This window comes from Phodopus roborovskii, unplaced genomic scaffold (assembly GCF_943737965.1).
Source record: "Phodopus roborovskii unplaced genomic scaffold, PHOROB, whole genome shotgun sequence".
In the NCBI taxonomy this organism is placed as follows: Eukaryota; Metazoa; Chordata; class Mammalia; order Rodentia; family Cricetidae; genus Phodopus; species Phodopus roborovskii.
The window spans coordinates 6,571,474-6,591,185 of record NW_026125281.1 but is presented as its reverse complement, the minus strand read 5'-3'; the positions used below and the strand labels follow the sequence as shown (position 1 = coordinate 6,591,185).

The window sequence follows — 19,712 nt, the reverse complement described above, 5'->3', positions numbered from 1 at the left end:
ATTTTTCTATTGTGTATACATGTGTATGCATGTGAATATACACATGTTTATATATGAACATGGGACTAGAGGTGTTCTTAAGAGTCCTAGGAGTCAGATCCCCTGCAGCTGGACATAGAGGTGGTTCTGGACGGCCATACATGGGTTTGAAATGAACTTGAGTGAGTTCTTGATGCAGAACCATCTCTGCAAGCCTGTTTCAGTTATCTTATAGATTAACTAAGCTTACTTACGTAAACAGTTTTGTAATAGTCTTGAATCATATATATATAAATTGTTATATTAATATAATTAATTAGAGTTACTTAAATCTTTTTCTACTCATTTTTCTTAACCACACATCAAAACCACTAAGTTTGGTTTCACGGCCTTAGTGATGTATTAGAACTCTTTCCTATCTTGCTTGCTTTAGCTATAGATGTTATCAAAGTTCTCTGACTTTCTGTTATGAAATGTTTCATATTCCTAATACCACTGTCTTCTCAAATGTATTTACTCTGGAATATTTAAAGAATGCACAGTATTCCTGAATATGTAAAACATGTTTTACTAGATTTAATAGTGGAGTAATGTTTGCCTAATTAATTATGAATATTTAGTTTGTTTACAAATATGTATATATATGCATCAACATACTCATAAATATACAGAGTTGTACCTATCTTGAAGAGTACACCAGGAGTTTTTGGCTTTTTATTTGTCATAACAAATGTCTTTGATTTTTCCAGTGGCTCATCAAATTTTCCTTTTTGTCTCTATTCTATTTTTTTCCTTACAATTTTCCACAATTTAAGTAGGTTGGCACTGACATCAAAATTCAGGACTTTGGACCAGCGTTTCTTTTCTGTACAGATTCTGAGTCATGGTAAACATGCATACACACACACAAGACACTTTAACCTAAGTGAAATCTTGTTCCACAGTCTTCTAATCAGCAAAAGTTCCACTCACAATAGTTTAACTGAAAACACTTAATGTCAAGTGTTTTACTTCATTAACCAAGCATAATTCCATATTACATAAATCATAAGATTCTGTGCTGTCTGTCAGTCCTGTTCCAGGACAACTGTAATGAGATCACTTTCAGTTGTCACTGCGTCCCTCTTCATTAGTTCTAACACACTGTATAATGCACAGAGGTGTGTCTTTTTGATTTCTCAATTATGTAACTATCTGACATGTTAGAGAGTGAACAATCACAAGAAACAATTGGACAACAAAGATGATAGTATACAAAGCAATCAAAAGGTGATTTTTTTTGTATGCATTAAACTTCTCATTGAATTGTCTATTGTTGGGGTTATTTTGGATAGAAAGAGCTGAGCCCAGGAATGTGGATATTATTTCCTCAAGAGAATAAAGAAACTACACATATGGTTAAACCTGCTCATTGAAGATGAACATATGGCTATAAATTAAGAAACTTTGGGAACAAAACAGATGAAACTATCCCAGAGAAGTTTCAATGGCAAACAAGCAAACAAGATTAAAGAAATTTCACAGAGACAACATGTTATCAAATATGGAATGGGTAAAATGTTAGAGCCTCATACACACTTAAAAGCGAATATGAAAATCCACCAGCACATAGGACAGATATTCAGGAAAACTTCTCATGTTAGAAGTTAAGCCTAAGTACTATAAAAGAGTAAAATTATAACTTAAATACCCAAGATACCAAATACTTCCCTGGTGTTGCTGATGCTTTACATATATAATGTAACAGACCCAATAAACATGACCTCTACTGTTCATGAGTTCCCATATAAACTAATTATCTTTTAGAAAATGAAACTTTTATAACTTTAAATGTCACAGGGCAGCCATAATAAATTGCCACAGGTTTTAAGATGCCATGCCTAAGTTACCTTCCTGTGGTTTTTTAGTTTGTTGTTTATGTTGTTGTTTTGTAACACAGTTAAAAAATACCTTAATTCTAGTCTTATAATGCAATTTGATAATTTAAAATCTTGAGAGTTTAACGAGAGAGCACGGTACTTACATCAATTGCAACACTTATTCTCCCCATCCAACATATTCTGTGCCACCCCGTTTCCACTTAATTTTATGATCTCCTCTTCTTTTAATTTTTATTGCCATGTATATGTGAATACATTTGTTCTTGCTGGAACGTACATGACTTTGGAGCTGACTAATCTGAATTGGATAACCTCTTACCCCTGGAGAAAAACAATTTCCTTTTCTGAATATGATGGCCTGCAACTTTCTTCTAGGGGTGGGGTCCTATGAAACTCTCTATTCATGTTGCTTTGTCAACTTGTTGTCATGCAAGGCTTAAACAACCATAGTACTGAAATCTCATGTGTGCCGCTTCCCTGGCCTTTCTAGAAGACCGACTCCCTCAGAAGACATCTTGAGCCTAATATAAATGTATACACATATATATTTCTACATGCATTTTCATTGTTCATTTCTATATCTACCCATCATGTATTTACTTAGTGACAATTTACTCTTTTCTACATCAGCATCATTTACAATAAAAAATTGTCAACTTCGTTAGTTTCTTTCACCTTCTATCATGCCAGTGATATTTTCTAAGTACCTACCTTTGAACAGAGCAACAAAATAAATCAATAAGGAGAAATAAAATTATAAAAATTCTCATTATTCTCATGTAGACACAAGAGGGAGGAAACCCTTGCTATTCTTTATGCATACTGAAAAAGACACAAACAACGTGTCTCTCAAGAGAAGTACATAATTTTTCCTCAGGGTGAATGCCTACTCAAAGACTGTTGCAGGTTGCTTTAGCATAAAAAAAATAGTAAGGGCTTGCTTTAACACAAATGAATTGAGAATGGAATTTCATGTATCATGAAATTTGAAGAAACAAATGAGAGCATGGTGGGGGAAGTGTGGTGAGAGAGGACCCTGCTTCCAGAGCACAGGATGAGTCTCAGCACTTGTCCTGAATTTTCAGGAAAGGAACACATGGATGTCTGCTACAAAATTGCAACCTATGAGAACTCCAGAGTGGGAATAACAAAGAAGGTTAAAAACAGCAATCTAATAATCATACACTTCCCACTACTGCTCAACATGTTCTTATGTCCTGGGTGAACTTACTCAAATATTTAGACAAATTGCACTACAATCAATAACTTTTTAATCATACATAATCTGGTGAATCAATCTATGTAGGTGCTGAGCCACAACAGAATATAGGGGGAAAAATCAGAGTACTGAGAATTCAGCTGAAAGGTTAAGTCAGACCGAAAGATTATTAAAAGAAATGGAGATTTCATGTAGTTCTGCAGAGAGAAGAGAAAGGACTGCTTTGTTTAACACTGGTATGGAAAAAGGCATAAACATTTGCATATTGATGGAAGAATACATTCAGGAGGGTGGAGTGTTGGGGAACCTTCAAGAACTTATATTTCGTTGATATATAATTCTGATAAATAGTGATTAATAGATATTAACATCAAAGTTAATCATTTCTTGCCCCTCTCCTCATTTACTACTTCTTCTAGACAACCAATCTTCCCCTTCCCTGTCCCCTTCCCTTCCTCACTTCCTCTTCTCCTCAATCTCTTTTTCCCTCCCTTCTTTCCTCTTTGCATTCTTCCCAAACTTTACAAACTTCAAAGACAGAAGCATGATGTGTAAACTGAAAAGTACATGAAAATGTATTGCACTGGCTTTTGAGGCTAGCTATTTAATCTATACGTTCTCCATTAATCCCATTTTGGTAGTAAGAAAAAAAAATCTTGCAACACAAACGCCAATGCAGAAAATAAGGAAAATAGAATAATATTGACTTGTATTTCTTAAACTAAGATTTCAGGTATATTAAATTACAGATACCAACAACATAAGTTTACATATATTTCGCATACACATGTATCTCGTAAACATTACAGATATAGAATGTACTTCTGACCTGCATGTTATATGTAATCTCTATAGGTTACACACAAAAAAAAACTTCATATCATTGACTTCCTTGGAACTGAGGCACTATAAATATGAGATAAGATCCCAATGAAACAACATCTAATCTCAGAAAATACAAGTAATTTCAAAAATTTTCCCCCCTAAAGTTCTACAAATTTTATTGATTATAAATGGAAGCCCAACGTACACTGTTAAAAACATGCCAGCCATGTGATTCTTCTTACCCTTTCCTCATTTCACATTAATTACACATTTGTTGAAGCCTTTTTCTTACATACTCAATTGAAATAATATGCTTAAAGATTTGTCATCATTTCACTGTCAACCAAATAGTGTCTATTTAGAAATAACAGTTATTTGTTTGGAAAGTAATAGAAATACAAAAAGAAAATAAAGTGATCTAAGAATGAGATGCAGAGATCCACAACCAAGAATCAGACCGAGCTCTGGGAATGCCGGTAAAGAGAGGGAGCAGGGAACATATGAACAAGGGAGGTCAATATCATTATGGGGTAATCTACAGAGACAGATGAACCAAGTTCAGGGAAAATCATGAACTCTAGACCTACAACTGTGCAGACGCCAGGGAACCAAACTAGGCCCTCCATACGTGAAGCCCTGGTAGTAGGACTATGATACAAACCTGGAACATGAGCTAGCTTGTTAGAGTTTATTCCCTACAGTGGGATGCTATTCTCAGTCTTAATACATGGAAGCTGGGGCCAAGTCCTGCTCCAACCTATTGGGCCAGACTATGTTGACTTCTCATAGGAGCCCTTACTCTCTAGAAGGAGTAGACTGGGAGTAGGCTGGGGGGGAGGTGAGGGAGGGTAGGAGGAGGAAATGGGGCTGGGACGAAGGGTGGGAAGGAGAACTGTGGTTGGAATGCAAAATGAAATCAAAAAAGAAAAAAGAAAGTAATCTACATGGTAAATAAATCAAGAATAATACTATAATAATAGTAAATACTAATATTCTATTATTCAAGAAAATAATATTTTGATAATACAATAACATTTATTACAGATATATGATGTAGTGCTATGTCTATATAATGATCAATCTATTTTTTTTCCTAGGTGAGATGACCACTAGTAATTACATTCATATATTTACTCTCTCCTGTGAATCATTTTTTTCCTGAGAAATATCAAAATATCAAATCATTTATAATTTTGTAACACAAATCAGTAAAAACCAAGAGACTGATTTTGGAGTTCTAGCTTCAACCTTAAGATGAGAAAGACAAAGCAGCCAACCACTAGCTCTTACCTCTACCTCAGGCTGAAAGGGCTGATCCTCTCTTCTTTGTGGCTGGAGAATAAGTCTCTCCACCAAACCCCAGACAGCAAACCTGTGTCTACCAAGCCTCAGACTGCAATCCTAGACTGATGGCCTTGCCATTTCATATCTTCATATACTGAGGTTAAAGAAATGTGATTCCAAGTGCTGAGATCACATTTGTGTAAGCTATTTCTCTCTAGGACCGCATCAATTTCATGTTGTTCAGTGGCCTTGAATTAACAGAGATCCATCTGTATGTCTTTTGAGTCCTGGGATTAAAGGTGTATGCCACCACCACCTCGCTCTATTGCTTGCTAGTATGCCTGCTCGGTGAGTATCACCACTGCCTGGCTCTGTGGTGTGTGGCCAGCTTTGCTTTCTGCATGCAAGTTTTAATAAAACATAAATAATGTATCACCACATCATTTAATTATATGAAAATACTGAGGCTTTAACACACATAACCAAGAAATGATGCAGATGTTTAAAAAGCAGTATTAAAGGTGGGTAGGCTCCATGGGTTGGTGGCTTCTCTTGCTTGTTTTGTAATTCTATCATGTCATATATCCTATAAACAGCTACTTTTTCCTTCTTCCACCAGGAGGATTGTTCCTATACAAGAGAAGAGCAGTGTTCCGTATTTTACCAAAGTAATAGCTGTCCCATTTGTCTGAAGTCAAAAGGAGAAAAGCACTCTCATACTGACCCACATTTTCCTACCGCAGTTGTCCCTAATCACAACTAAGGAGCTAGTGATAAAGGTATTAAATATTTCTATGGTCAAAATATTGCCTAGATTTTTTTGTATAAGCTGTTTGTGCACTTTGTGGAGTTTCCCCCTTATAAACCATCAAATACATTTATAGTCCCTTTCAAAACACTGTAGGAAGAAAATACAAGAAAAATTTAATTTTCCTAAAGTGGCAATTCCCCACAGAAGAATTTCAGATAGACAATGCACATATCAAAAGTTCAAAAGTTCCTCTGGGAACTTAAAGTGGGATATTATATTCTCTACATAAAATTGGTACGTGAAATTAAAGTTAGAATTATTCATTTTAGTAATTACATATTTGCTCATAAGCAAAAATAGAAAACTCTTATAACCTATTTATAACATGAATCAACTATCTTTAAAACCTTGCTGCCCAACATAGCAAGTCACAACTCTTCTAGAAGAGTTAATACACAACTTGCATTAAGCATAGCCTCCTATATGTTCCCTCAGCCTGAGAAGTCCACGGACATGTGTCTTCCTGACTGCGACCCTGATCTCCCTTTCCTTAGATCAGTGATTCTCAACCTTACTAATGCTGTGACCATTTAACACAGGTCCTCATGTGGTGACATCAACCTTAAGATTATTTCATTACTAATTCATAGCTGTAATTTTGATGGTGTTATGAATTATAATGCAAATATTTGGTCTTAGGTGAACCCTGTAATCCTTTGACCACCCAAAGGATCGTGACGCACAGGTTAAGAACTGTTCCTTAGAGATCATGTGATCTCAGAGACATGTGATAGCGATTTTTTTCTTCTCTCCTTTGAGATGTAAACCTTTTATTAAAAGGTTTATTTTTTTATGTTTTATACCAGAGGATGTCTTTCTCAAGGACCTACAATTTCTTTCTAAATAGTAAAAAGAAAGGATTCTTCCAGTTTCTTAAAAAATTAAGCAGCATAAGTTTTGCTGCTTGTTCCAAATTACACAATTACATCTCATCACAAAGAGGAAAAAAAATTGATTTCCCTCTTGGTAAAGCCAATCAGCTAACATCCGTGTCTTCTGGCTTCCTCCTTACCAAACACTAAAAAGCCTTCCTACCATGTCTTGTAGAATAAATTTCTATTGCATTAGCTTTCAAATGAGTTTTCTCTTTGCTGTTCAAATATTTTCAGTGCAGTCTCTGCCTTGACAGCAACAAAAGGCATGCATTACTGCATTGATTATCATATTATCTATGATTGTAATAAAGAAAAATGTAGTGGTGAAGGATATTAAGTACTAAAATTAATTATGAATATTACAAAGCAAAATGCAGCAGAGGAAAATGTTTCCATCATTTTATGAACCTCATTATTTGTGGAAGTAGAGAATTAAATATATTTTAAGTGGTAATATTTTGCTTATTTTTCCAATTATTGGGGTCAGCATCTTTGTTAGATGCTTATGGTTTTAAATGGCAGGAAAATGCAATACAGGGATATGCATATGAAAATGCAGAAAAATATTAAGAATTCAAAGAACACACCATGACATTACAAATCTCTCACTATTGCACAGTTCCATGTAATTGATGGATGTGACATTCTGCAGCTATTTATGTACCAAACTAAGCCATTGAAAAATGAGGATCTGTCACAGTTTGAGCAGATAAGAACTGAAGAGGAAAGAATCAGCAATGATGACATGACAGATGCCTTCAGTGATTTGAATAGAGAGGCCTAGGAGAGCCCACAGCACCGTGATCCTCCAGCCTGGCTGCCGGTGGATTGAGTGTGAGGAAGAATTTCAAAAGTGACTACTGGAGTACACCCCAAAGCCAACATACAGCCAAAGGTGACTTCAATTATCATTGCCGCTAACTAAACATGGCCAGAGACAATTGAAGTCACCTTTGATTTTCCCCATTACTTACTTTATAAGTTAATTTGTTGGCGAATTTGATTTTTTTTTTTCTAGAATCTGATCATTTGTTTGCACCCACCCCTTTACTATGCAGAAAACCAACATGATTTCTCATGGCTTTTACTTCCCTGTTCTATTTTGGTGTCTCACTGCCATCTCCAGTGACATAGCACTCAGAGCTGTTGTTCTAGAAATGTAAGTCAAAATCCAGCCCAATGCCTTAATACTACATTATGGGAGCTTTGGTGCTGGAGTCAGGAAGAGCAGAAGGACATCAAGGACAGCCTTTGGAGCATAGTACATTCAAGACTAGCCTGAGCTACATGAGATTTGTCTACAAATAAATGAATGAAACTAAATCAAGTCTAATAAAAACTACCCAATGACTTCTACTACCAGTGGGGGGGGGGGAACTTTCCATCAGGATTTCAAGTGGCTCTGATTGTCTGAAACTATTTGTTTTGCCTGTTCCCATGATCCTAACTTCTCATTAGTAACGGTTACCTCTTGGTTCTTTGTCTACATGATTCTGCAAACTTTCTCTCTACAACATCACATTCGCTTTCAGGTTAGAATCATTACCATAAGACACCCATGCACACACTCTTTCATCTTCTTCTGTCTTTTATCAAATCTCATCTTCCCCATAACATTTTATTTGCAGCTGGAAGTGCTGCAAATTAGTACATCTTCCTTCTCTGTGGTCCACAGCATATTGAGCAGTTTCTCTTCCTAAACTTCTCCCGATTGTAAATGCATTTAAAACATGGGGGATCATATAGACCTTGGAATACATTATCATCTCCTAATTAGACATGTATAAATTTTTATTTAGTAAAAAATATCACAACGTATTTTCTGTCCCAAGAATATAGATGGTTAAATCCACATATTTTCATTTAGAGCTTTTTTCCTCTCATCATTTCTTCTGTTATTTTTCCCCACAGAGAAATGGAATTCACTTGAATGTTACAGTTTGAAAACAGACACTCAAGCAGACTTTATGTTGAATATGCTTCTCATTAGAAATGACACTAATTTTGGGTTTCAAAATTATCATATCTTTCACTGCAATTAATATAATTCAAAGTGGATATTTAAGATAATGGAAAAAGTACTAGTTATTAAGAAAAAAGAGGACAGCCCTGGCTGCCTTTTTTTTTAGTAGAGAATGTGTAGGTAATCGGCAAGTAGGATTCAACTAAAGCCTCTTTGCATATGATAAATTAATGAGCTCCTTTAATCCACATTACTCTATGGGATGCCTATACTACCTGTGATAAGTTAAAGTGCCACTAATAGCATATAAATTGTCTGCAACTGAACATATGTGAATCCATCTATAGTTCTCCTTGTAAACAACCCTGTTATTGATTGATGAAACATTTTAAATGAAATTGTTAGAGGTTAACCTACCTGATTTTATGTATTTCTAAGTGATTTATTGCAGAATCAAAACATTTCAATATTTAGCTAGAAAAGCACAGGGGTATTTAACAAAACATCAGTGTCATTCTTAGATAAGAATAAAAATGGATTGTATATAGCTTAAAATCATGAATATCTCTCATGTTGAACCACAAATGACTTTGGAAGCTAAAAAACAATCACTAAAACATAGCAATTTTCTGCATTACTGCTTGACTTTCTGTGAATAACTTACTTTTTACATAATAGAAAATTGAAAGAAAATAGTACTACTAAATAAGATATTTTCACACCTGCTCACCAGAATAAGGAAAGGTAGTTTAGTATCTATAACTGAATGAAAATATTTTTCTTTGCAGTACTTTCTTTAGCAACAATTTATTATTATGAGGACAATTCTTTAAAATTTTCTTTGTCAACTATCACCCCTTATTTTGCCAAGTGCAATATATTTCCTTTAGAAGTAAAACAAAATTATTCTTCTAGAGAAGTTAATGACAGTGCTTGGAAACTGAAGAAAGAGAAACCTAAGAAAAAAAGACTTCAGATCACATAGAGTAAAATATACTGGGTAGCTTACTGGCAGAAATGTAGTTCAAGGTGTCACCAAGATGAGTTAAATCTATAGTCTGGGTTAAACAGAAAGAGTCATGCTTATAGGTTAGGCCCAAATTGCTTTCATCCTGACTAAAAGGCATTGGGTGCTAAAGTAACTTCAGAGAAGCAGGTGTATGTCCTAGGGACTAAAGTCTGACTGTAAAACCCCATATCTAATTCTCCTAACATTATCTATTCCAGTATGCCAGATGGATGCAGTCATGTCAAGCAGATCTACACAATTAACGTGTGTTGAATATTGAGTTTTTAATTTTTCTGTACTATAATTTCTTTTTAACTTTTTAGTGACACGGAGTAATGGTCTCTTTAATAAACACAGAAACAATTTCGATTGTCAACCAGAATAAGCATACACTTCTTGGTATCACCCATTAAATTGACCATGGAAATTACTTGGTAACATATGTGCTCTCAGTCTCTTTCTCTAAGGAAATCCCAAATCCTTTAGGTGCAAAACTCTAGCTATACAACCCCCTTCATTTGGTTATCCCAATATATATTGCTTGAAATTTTAGGGAATAGATTTTGTTAAAATAAAAAAGAGTTGTAATATTTTGCTATGTTAATTATGACATTAACCGTATAACAATTTTATATATCAAATACTGGATTCTAGGGCTACTTCACTGATTAAAGAAGACGTAATGTCTTTTAACTAATTTTAACAACAGGTTGGAACTTCTTTTTCATCTAATTGTCCATAATATGGAATCTTAACTTGATCGAACAATAACCTGGATTTATAAGTAAAGAAGGAACAGGGAAACTGTTTTTCTCCTGGTAACTTTCTTTTAATATGACACTTTTTACTTCTCCTACCTTTAACTTTGGACGGCACAACACAACAAATGAAAAATATGGATGTGCAAGGACAGGAGTTCGGAACACACAAGTTAAAAGAAAGTGCTTTGTGATATGCAAAACACGGAGTGAAGAATATCGATTGAGGACAGACCAAAGACATATTCACTGAGCCTCATTATGCTTGTCAAGGGGGCCTCACACGTCCCCCACACAAGGGGGACACTTCACCTTCCAACAGCACAATTCAGTACAAAACAACGCAGGCAAAAGCACAGCAGAAGGCTCCAGATACATTTTAGGTAATAATAAGTGGCACAGCTGGGATCCACCTCAGTCTCCAAAACTTATCTTTATTCCAAAACGCCGTACATCATTAACGAAGAAACACGAAACAAAAGAGCCTATTACCAGTGGGCTCTCTGATTACCAGTGTTATGACACATATCAAATAGCACGTGTAGTTATGAATTCACAGCTACCTTGTTAAAATTTAAGAGTAAAAGCACAGTGATGGTGATGATTCCACCTTCAAATTCCATTAAGTATATACTGCTGGGTTGGTAGATAAATGGCAACATTTGTAAAGTTGGTTTTCCAGGGTAAACCTAATTCTTTCCTTATAGAACGATATTCAAAGACTACCTCAAGGCCACTGAGACCTTGTTATTTCATTTTAAACAGGACACTTGTAAAACAAACAAACAAAAAAGAAACTTAGTATGGCATTAGAAAAACATGTTTGCATTGGGTATTTCATCCTTTCAAGATTATCCTTATGAAAAAAAAAAATGAATGTCAATAGAAGGAAGTTGAAGGTGGTTTGGGGAATGAGTTGCTACTTATATATTTAAATTTAGCATTTAATATTGCTATTCAACATGTTCCTTGCTACTTGCAAATGCAGTTACGAGAAAGTATCTTAGCAATTTGACTTGAATGTAATACACTTGTGAAAATTATCCAAAATATACACCCTTTAACCCTTCAAATGTGTGAAAGCTGGGGGTGGCTGTGCATTATTGCATTGTTTCCCACACTTTTTCCCTTTAACCCTTCAAATGTGTGAAAGCCGGGGGTGGCTGTGCATTACTGCATTGTTTCCCACACTTTTTCACTTCTCTTCCTTCTGTGTCATACTTTTCACTAGTGCACTGTGAATTCACAGAGGGTTTCGCTTATCTTGTGTAGCACTTATAAGTAAAAATGAAAATATCGGAAAACAATAAAAATATCGGGCTTGTAGGACGGAGGAGAGTGGGCAGCTCTCAAGCTGTGTGTGAATCGTGCATGTCACCTGCTCGTCCTGATTAGTGAAAGGAGAGACACCACACCCAGCTATGGTCTCTGGTCAAGAACAGGGCCATGATCGTCGGGATATGAATGAATGAGCACAACTGGCCCAAACCTGAGCCATCAGCCTGTGTCTCTAGGGTGTCTGTAGACCTGGGACTCTCGGAGGTTGGGAGATTGCTTCTCCAGTGCCATGTGGAAACCTGTAGGGAGGAGCGCTGATAAAAGGGTCTTGGCAGTATTACAGACAGCAACCCAGCTCTGATTTTACATCCTTTCTATGGTTTAAAAAAATACCTTCCAATAACACTGCAATCTTTCATATGCTGGCTTGCATCGAAATTCTTTGCCTTACAGATATGAATTTCCCAGGTTATACCAAAATGTCACCATTAAGATAATGTTTGCTTATAGTATCATCACTAGTCAAAATTTTCTAAAATTTTAATCTGCTGTATATTGTAATGAAATTTGAGGTACAAGATATTGAACTTTAGATTTTACTTTAAAGGATGAAAATGCTGTAGTATTTGTCTTGTTTTGTTTTTGTTTATTCGCTGTCTGTTCTGAGTGTCTGAGTTTCAGGGCACTCGACATTTAATATGGGTAGTACTCTGTCCTCTTGTACCCACAGCTTGACTACCTTACGGTGATTGAGACAATGTTATTGCACATTTTCTCTTAGTTATTATACACCAATGCAACTCAAGTCAAGTGCAAACAAACTAATGGCATTGTAAATAAAGTATCATTAAAAATATATTATGAAGGAAGAAAAGAGAAATACCCTGTAAACTTATTACATCTACCAATGTCTTCTTAAACTGAGACTCTCCCATGTAACACCCACAGAGCTGCTGCCACATTAAGTATTAGGGTGTCCCAAAGATCACTTAAATGCTATAAATTTTATTTATTATTATTTTATACAGATAGTTGCTTTTTTTTTTTTTTCATGAATGTATGTGACCATGCGCCTACAGTGTCCCTGAAGACACAGAGAGAATGTTAGATCCCTTGAGACTAGAGTCACAGCTGGTGACAAGCTGTAGTGTGGGTGCTAGGAATCAAACCTAAGTCTTCAGCAAGTGCAGCCAGTGTTCTTAACCACTGAACCTCCTCCCCAGTCCCTCATTTAGTTCATTTCTTATATTTCAGTAAATATTCTTCCCAGTATATGATCATGACATTGGTGGAAATTTTTGAGAACAAAAAAAAAAAAAATACTATTTTCTTATGTCTGGCTAGAAAGTTTAGAGGTTGAGAGGAATTTCTGTTCTTGTACAGGATCCAATTCACTTCCCAACACTCACATTAGTGATCTCATAACTGCCAAAATCCACAGTTCCAGGGGATTTCATGTCTTCTTCTGGCCATCCTTCTCAGTTCCTTCACTCCAGTGTTACACATAAAACCAGGATGGCATATAAACATACATACAAATAAAAAATTAAAACCTTCTCCTTCCAAGTGACTAACCAAAATTGTGAGATTTAGAGGAAGAAAGAAGAAAGAAACAGAGTCGGTAGACAAGGAAGGCAGAAATATTTCTTTAAGACTATCTTCTCTGGAGGTTAGAGCACACCCTGCCTTTCCAGAGGATGGGCCCAGCACCCATGTTAGGCTTCTTACAACCTCCTGTTATTCTAGGTACATGAGATGGGTTCTGCTGTTTTCTGATCCTCCCTACAGGCAGCCATATTCTCATTACACACACACACACACACACACACACACACACGGCATACATTTACAAAGATACACACATGTCCACACGTACCTATATATACATGACAAAGACACACAGAGTCACACAAATTTAAAAAAATAAAAAGCAACAAAATAAATGATTACCTTCTGTTTTCCTAGATACCAAAAAGTAGTTTCTAGCTAGGAAAAGCAACAGTTTAGAAGGCAGAATAAATCAGAGGCAATCTAAGTAAGCCTAGACCTCATCCTATCCTATGGAATGTGGTTCTAACTTTTCTTGTCCTTGTTGGTTTGGTTTTCATGGAAAATATTTTTATTCTTTCAGTTTTTAATGGAAGAATTGTGTATCTAATTCAGACTTTCTTTGGGAGGACACTACTAAGAATTAAGAGGAAGTTAGCCGGTAAAGTAAGACTTCTCTAAATGTGATTAGAATCCACTGAGATGATCCTGATAAACTCTCTACTCCAGCATTTGGTATTCAGGTCTTCATATAATTCTATCCCAGAAAAAAGACCTGAGGCCTACCAGTTGCTATAGGCACATGAACTTGGTAACAAATAACATAGTTTACTGCCAGGGTGAGTTTTGGGTGACTTAACTGTGGCCTATGAGAAACCCTGAGACAGAGACTCCCTGACCTATGGTCTTGCTCTACAAAGACTATGAAATATGTCAGGGCACTGAAAATTACTGGCGTGGTAGGTAATTTTTAAAGGAGCAAGTTTGTGCTCATCTGTGAAACATTATCATTAATAATGCTCCTAAATATAGAAGAACCTAAAGCCTCATACATGCCAGGCAAATATCCTACTGAGCTGTATCTCCAGCCATTTAAAATTACCTTTTAGATTGAGGTGGATTCTCACTAAGTTGTCCAGACAGGTCTTGAACTCACTCTGTAACAAGAGCAAGCTCTGAGTTTGCAATTTTCCCACACTGGCCTCTTCAAGAGCTGTGATATAAGACTTGGAAGACCAGGCCACGCTTTTTGTTTTGTTTTGTTTTGTTTTTGTTCCTGCAGTTTCCACATGCAGTTTAGACTGATGTCAAACTCATTACATTGCATGAAGTCAAGGCTGCTAGCCAGGAGGAGCATCAACACAAGGCCTCTCCCCCGGCTTCATTCTTCACTGACCATATAAATGTTTCAAGTCTATGGTAGCGTCTCTAAAAGTATACTACTAAGACTAAGGAAAAGCTATGTGACATAATTGGGACTGTCAATAAAATTAAACAAGTAAATGCTAGTTTATTTGTTTCCGATTAAGATTGCTGGAAAAAATCCAAGGAAATATGTAAGCCCAAATTTTCCAGTGTCAATGATCAAGAAAGTAAGCATCAATTGAACTTACACATTAGCATCTACCTTAAAAGAATAAGATACTAATATATTTGGAGTTTTGTGAATTTTTGTTAATAATCCAGAGTATTAACACTCATGTTTCCTGAAAAATGCTGATAGAGACGGGGAAAATATTGATGATAAATGTAGTTCTGAATACCAAAAACAGTGAATTAATGATTTTCCTTAAAATAATAATTAAAATTGTTATATCTTAAATATACTACAGAACTTACTTTGATGATAGCCAATCAGTAATAATCAGTGTGAATTATTAATTAAACTTTTTTCTTTCTCATTAATAAATTTTATTTAAATTAGAAACAATCTTATATATCAATACCAGTTCCCTCTCCCTTCCACCTTCCCTCCCCCCACCGAGTCCCCATCCCATATCCCATCCACTCCCCAGGGAGGGTGATGTCTTCCATTAGGGATCATCAAAATCTGTCAAGTTATTTGGGGTAGGGCCTAGGTTGTCTTCCATGTCTCTAGGCTAAGGGAGTTTCACTCCTTGGGAAATGTGCTCCCAAAGTCCATTCCTGCACTAGGGATGCTTCCTGGTTCCACCGCCAGAGGACCCATAGGTGACACCCACGATCAGGGGACCTGGATTGGTCCTATGTTGGTTTCCCAACTCTCAAACCAGGGTCCATCCATGAGTTCCCACTTGCTTAGGTCAGCTGTTTCTGTGGGATTTCCCAGCATGGTCTTACCCCTTTGCTCATCACTCCTCTCTCTCTGAAACTGGATTCCAGGAGTTTGGCTCAGCGCTTAGCTGTGGGTGTCTGCTTTTGCTTCCATCAGCTACTGGTTGAAGGCTCTAGGATGGCATTTAAGGTAGTCATCAATCTCATTATCAGGAAGGGCATTTAAGGCAACCTCTCCCCTATTGCTTAGATTCCTAGTTGGGGTCATCCTTGTGGATCTCTGGATATTTCCCTAGTGCCAGATTTATCTTTAAACCTATGATGGTTCCCTCTAGTCTTTTTTCTTGCTCTCCTCTATTTATCTCCCCATTCAATCTTCCTGATCCCTTATGTTCTCCTCCTCCTCTTCTCTCCTCCTCTTCCTCCTACCTCCTACTCTTCTCTTGGTCAATGTTTTCCTATTTCTGACAGCATGTAGTTTCCATTCCTAAAAAATCTTAAATTCAGTAACGAAATTGAAAGCAAAATAACAGAAATTGAAGTGACATAGATTTAAATCAAAGAACACATAATGTTTTTTACATGTTGCAGTTATAAATAATGAATAACAATAAATCTCTACCTCTGTCTCCATCTGTATTCATGGCAGGGATTCCTGCCAACACACATCTGTCAAACAGTCGCATGATAACATCTCTCAAATAATGCAATTGCTTACTAAAGCATTCACTGTGTCATGTCATAAGTAGCTACCAATCCAAAATTCAAAATCAATTAGTTTTTAATATATATATTTTTTTCAAATATAATGCTGGTCTGATTATGAGGTAGGCACATTCTTTAGCATATTAAGTAAATAATTCCTATGGGGTAAAGTAAGAGTTCTAGTTCTTTATTTTTGTTGTGTGAACCTTTAAGAAACCATTCTCACTTTTTGCCCCTAACTTGTAACTTTTAGCCCCGTCCAGGATTATATAAGCTCTTCTCCATCTACTGATAAAGTGCCTGTGAACAGTTAAGGAACAGGTAGGTTTCATTATTCTTCCTTCCTTCCTCCCTTCCTTCCTTCCTTTCTTTCTTCTTTCTTTCCTAGGGGTTCCCATGACATTTCTATTTAAGAGAAGTTCATATTCTGTTCATTTTCATCCTCCATTTGTTGTCCGCCAGATTCACCCGGGTTCTCTATCCACCCAACTACACACACCATCAAGGCCAAGTTGTGCTGGCCAGAGAATCTTGGACGTGTAGATTCCAGCCGGGGCATAATCAGCTTACAAGGGAATTTACTCTAGGAGAAAAGTGATCCCTCCTCACAGCTGCTGATGGCTGCCAATAGGTTCTCAGCTGCAGCTGTGACTTCATGATCAACTCCTCTCTCCAAGCTGGGATCTGGTCTCACTTACACTTGCATAGACTTTGTGCACACTGTCACGAGCACTCTTAATCCTTTTGTGTACTTTACCTGCTTTGTCCAAAAGGCACTTTCCTTATAGATACCCCTTCCCTCTGGTTCTTCCACTATTTCTGCATCCCTCCCCTCCACAATGATACCTGAGCCGTTAGAAGAGAGGGTATAGTATATATGGTCTACTTAAGGCTGAACATTCAACTCGCTCCTATTCTTTGTATTTTGATCAGTTAGAGGTCTCTATGCTAATCATCATCTACTCCAAATAGAAGCTTCTTTGATGAGGGGCAAGAGATGCATTAATCTGTGGACACAAGGATTATCTGTTAACAGATTAATACTATGTTCACTTGGCAGAAGAGTAGTAGGATTTCTCCTAGGAGCTGTGACATGTCTAGTCATAGCTTCATGGCCATGTAACAGTGGCAGGTTTAGGTTTCATCTTGTAGAGTAGGCCTGGAATTCAAGCAGAAAGTACCCTGTTGCTCCCATGGTATTTGTGCCAGTGTAGCACACCAGTGGGCATATCTTGCCAGGCCAGTCATTGTTGTAGCTTCAAGGCTTCACATCTGGGTAAGATCAATGTGTCCTCCTTTTTAATTTCATACTTATTAAGATTTCAATCCATTGAGTTTAATTAATGGTGAACAGTGTATGAAACTAGGAAACTAAAATCAGGCCATTAGTTCAGGGTCGGATGGAGGGGAAGAGTTCATTGGAGACAGAAGGTAATGGAATACGGTTAAATTTTAAACTATTGTCTGCTTATTTGTATTTGAACTTCTCAGAGCCTGCTGAAATAGTACAAATTTCTCAGTGGTGAATATTTTAAATGGTATTCTAGAGCAGAGGAGACCATCACAGAGGAAATATACTATTTGTTTTTGTTTGATTTTGTTTTCTTTTCAGAAGAATTCACAAGTATGCTCCCCTCATAGAAAGTGCTCTTTAAATTGTGTGTGGTGGCTCATTCCTTAAGGAAATTCTATTGTCATTCAGAAGACTGAGTCAGGAGAAATGTCACTAATTCAAGGCTATCTGGGACTACATATTAATTTCCATTCCAAAGTGGATTGAGATTCTGTATCAAAACACAAACAAACTAGCAAACAAGAATATAACTAAGTCATACTAATGTAAATGAAATGCATACAAGGTAAGTAAACTTGACAAGGGTTAGTCCCTTTAGTCAAGTGTTCAACATCCCCAACACCTGCTTTTGGATATAAGAGGTTTCAAAAGGGCACACATTACAAAGATTTGTAGTTTGTGGGACCAAACATTGAGAATACAATCTAGGTATGTTGGTGACATCCTTCAAGATGTCACCAACAAGGCCTAAAGTTCAAAACCCAAGGATAGAGCCTTTCATTCTTATACAAAACAATGAAAGAGATCCTTAGCAGCATTGCAAGCCAGAGCACTCTGCTGTCTGGGGATAAGATGCTGAAGACCTGCTGTGCAGCAGGTTTACACACACAACCCTGTATTTAAAGACCTCCTCTTCCTTCTCTGGGGTGCATCCATGAATGCAGATCAGACAGATACGAGTCCTTTTGTTTCTGGCATCAACTGAAGGAAGTGGCATTTCCCTACTGAGATTGTAATTTGATTTCACCAGGAACTCTCCATCTTTGTCCTTGGAGGATAATGAAAAAGAAAGGGTCAAGCGCCCCTTGCCACGGGCCAGCCTCGTTTGTATGACACAGCTTTGAAGTCTAGGATACGTGGATGTTTCAGACTCCCACCATCAAAACCAGAAAGGAAGATGATATATCAAAGATTTTCTGACAACATATTTTATAAGGAAGTCAAAGCATTGGTCTTACTCTCTTAGAACGCTGAAGTTTCTTCTTCATCACTACTGGAAGAATAGGAATACAATTGATTCTCTAGCCAAAGCATCGGCTAATTTTGAAGACACTGAAACAAAGAGAAGCAGGGATTGAATAGGAAACGGGTGCCAGAGAGGAGTCTGTACACTGAAGGTGAGAGGAATGAGAGAGTAAAAAAAAATCATACTGGCAGAAACCCAAGAGGTATATTTAAGGGCTACGAATGAGCCAGCTTGGCTCAAGGAGATGATTTCTGTGGAAATATAATGGGATATGAGGCATACTAAATGGAAGTTGAAAGTAGGCAGCAGAGTGCATTGAAAGAGGCACCACAGAGAAGACTATAAATGTCATGGAACCATTTAAAGTTTTTGACTCAGGAAAGCAACAAGATAAAAAGGAAACCTTAAAAGATCGTTGCAGAGCTCAGTCTAGACAAGAGGAGAAAAAAGACACACGAGAGGATGCTCCTGCTGTTGAGAAGTACAGATGTGACTGGCCCAGGGTCTTGACCGTACCTACCAGAAAGCAAAAGGGAATAAAGATGAATACCGCAACTACATAAAGATGACAGCCTCTGACCTTGAAGAAACCCTGAATGATGATAAACAGATATTCGGGGATCCTGGGGTATAGTAAATACTGCTCCACTAGGGAGGGTAGGGTCTGTTAAAATTTGTCTGAATAATGGACACACTGTTAAAGCTATATCAAGATCCTGGAACACGAGAAGAGGTGTTCTCAGTACTTTCATAATTCCTGGAAATGATGTTAGATTAAGACACAA

General features: G+C 36.9%; 1 protein-coding gene across 1 annotated transcript in view; it reads right to left on the bottom strand.

Moving 5' to 3' along the window:
* Ralyl (RALY RNA binding protein like) overlaps positions 1-19,712 on the bottom strand; it is a 519,057-nt gene that overhangs the window by 420,262 nt on the left and 79,083 nt on the right. The gene's annotated exons all lie outside the window — the stretch shown is intronic.